General features: G+C 36.2%; 1 pseudogene; it reads left to right on the top strand.

Annotated features, from left to right (window-relative positions):
• Nucleotides 1-561: 561 nt before the first annotated feature.
• LOC114625061 lies at nt 562-1,172 on the top strand (annotated as a pseudogene).
• Nucleotides 1,173-3,057: the final 1,885 nt, after the last annotated feature.

The raw sequence follows: 3,057 nt of genomic DNA on the forward strand, positions 1-3,057 counted from the left end.
TATTTCTGTGTTCTGATAGATGGAAATATGGCCAGGAGAACACATTTCATGGATCTGAAATTACAAACAAAACCAATATACTTAAGTTGTCAATGACTCTTATAAAATGTAGGAGTCGGTCTTCAATAAGATATATATTATATGCTACACAGCAGGTGAGGGGAGGGAACACACACATTTTAGACATGTGTGACCTTAAAAAGGTAATTATCATGGTGAAATATTAAAACGTAGGAATAATGTAGGTTGCTTTCTGGGCTATATCTTAGTTTGAAATCTTCTTTTCCTAGTCACTATACTGGATTAAATCCCACAACCATTGGTCATGTACAAAGGCAACTCATTCCGGTGGAAGATACTGTGGACTCCTCTGATTCACTTGGCTCACCTCTTTCTCTAATTTCCCTTCTGCACATAGACATTTCCAAAATTATCACCTCTCTGAAACATGAATATATGCTAGGTTCTATTTGTGAAAAAATAAATAAAAATTAATGTTTTGCTAAACTATTCAAAATTTTAACTAGCTTTCCTCTGGAGGCAGCCATCAGGTGAACCAAGATGGGTGCATACAAATACATCCAGGAGCTATGGAGGAAGAAGCAGTTCAACGTGATGCGCTTTCTTCTGCGGGTCCGCTGTTGGCATACCCCCAGCTCTCTGCGCTGCACAGGGCTCCCCGCCCCACCTGGCCTGATAAAGTGCGAAGACTGGGATACAAGGCGAAGCAAGGTTATGTCATTTACATGATTCGTGTCCTCCGTGGTGGTCGCAAACGCCCGGTTCCTAAGGGTGCAACTTACGGCAAGTGTGTCCATGGTGTTAACCAGCTGAAATTTGCCCGAAGCCTTCAGTCTGTTGCTGAGTAGAGAGCTGGGCACCATTGAGGGGCTTTGAGAGTCCTGAATTCCTACTGGGTTGGTGAAGATTCCACATATAAATCTTTTGAGGTTATCCTCATTGATCCATTCCATAAAGCTATCAGAAGAAATCCTGACACCCAGTGGATCACCAAAACAGTCCACAAGCACAGGGAGATGCGTGGGCTGACATCTGCTGGCCGAAAGAGCCGTGGCCTTGGAAAGGGCCACAAGTTCCACCATACTATTGGTGGTTCTCACCGGGCAGCCTGGAGAAGGCTCAATAATCTCCAGCTCCACCGTTACCGCTAATACACATATTCGTACAATTCCTATCCAATAAACTATTTAGGACAGTCAATAAAATAAAATAAAATTTTAACTATATATCAAAGTATAATTGTTAATTCACATGAGTTTAATGATATCAGATAACTACTGTCATACTAATAAAAATTTGAAAGGCTTTCAAACTAGAGAATCTGTATTTCTTACTGTAAACTTTTGACAGGTAACTAGAAAGTATAACATAGCACAGTTTATGATGTAGTTCTTGGAACATGATAGTTAGCAAGCTGAGGAGGATTGGTCAGCATGGTTTACATTTCAGTTATGGAAATTGTTCTTTATTATAATCAATCATATAAAAGAGACTTGATATGCTCTATATGCATTTTAAGTAGCCACTTTAAAAAATTCTGCCCTGTATTCTACTTGGAGGCCTCTGTATAGTTTTGTTTTCTTATGAAGTTGTTTATTGTACATTTTGATGTACTCCAAAATAAGAGAAAACTCTACATGACTCTACAAAAAGTTATGTGATAAAGAGTATCTTAAGGAGATACCACTTCATAACTGAACAAGTCCCAAGTCCTTTGCTGAAGCAGATTGCACAGAAGTACTAAAAGCATTTTTATCATAGTTGACTCTTCATATACAATTCAGTTTCTGTGGATATGAATCACGGGCTGCAAACTATTGGAACAATCATATAGCCTTTAGGGATAAAGAAGCTCAGATTACTTTATATTGTGTAGAATGAAGTGTTTTGTTATGAGGTTTCAGATTTAACTGAACTTAGATGTACCAAGTATATTGTCTTTTATTCTATTTACCATTTCACTTTTTCTACAAACACATTTAAGCATAAAACTTCATGGTGAAATAAACACTAATTCAACTTGAAGTACAAGGAAGAAACCATAGGGGACATATTTCATAAAAGCCAAGTACCATTTATCTCTTTGTTTTCACTGCATCAGAAATAGTAAAGTTTATTTTGAGCATATTCTGTATGTCGCAATATTAAATAAAATACTCAGAAATCAGATGCCTCAAATGTGTTAAAGTATTTTGACTTTCAATATGGTTAACACATGTACTTAGTTCAATACATGGGGGAATTATTTAAGTAAAAGAAAAACATTTTATTAAACATGGAGTGAGGCTGCCCAGAGCTGAAGGAATATATTTTATTTTTCAGAAAGCAGTAACTAGGTGCAGTGATAAATGCATGCTGTATCTAAATTCCATGGGCAAGAGGTACTTTTACATGATTTAGTTATTTTTGATTATCTTCTCCATAGGTCTATGTGATGGACACCATCCCTAGTTCTGAGAAACGTTATGCCGCTTGAAGACTGTGGCTTTAGATTGATGGGGGAGGTGTAATGCAGCTCTTGAGAAACTCTTCTTGGTTCTCCCAAGTGATCCATGTATCAGATTCTTGACATGTTCTACAACAGCTGAAGAGCTGAAGGCAGTTCTGCCCAATGTACTTGAGCACACTGGAAAGCTAACCAATGGTGCTACAGGCTCTTACGCTCTATCTCCCAAATGGTTAGTCAAAGAAGTGTCTTGTTATTATAAGGCACTTCCAACTATAATGAAAATATAGACTAAAAAACTTTCAGAGCAACATTTTACCCCATAATTGAAAAAAGCAAAATTATAATATTAATCTATTTTAAACACAACAGTAGCTATTTATCATATCTTAGTAATACTCTAGTTTTTGCTATACTCATTGTTGAATTATCAAGTGCACATTGATTTTATGAGGACATGTTAAGAAAATCATGTTTGTAGAATAAAAATAAAACACTTTTCTGTTTATTGTATTTTCATAAATGACATGATTTTCTTAAAACAAAATATTTAAGAGTTTTTATACTGCTACAGTATAAAATAAGTCAAA

Source organism: Grammomys surdaster, unplaced genomic scaffold, assembly GCF_004785775.1.
Source record: "Grammomys surdaster isolate TR1022 unplaced genomic scaffold, NIH_TR_1.0 65, whole genome shotgun sequence".
Classification (NCBI taxonomy): domain Eukaryota; kingdom Metazoa; phylum Chordata; class Mammalia; order Rodentia; family Muridae; genus Grammomys; species Grammomys surdaster.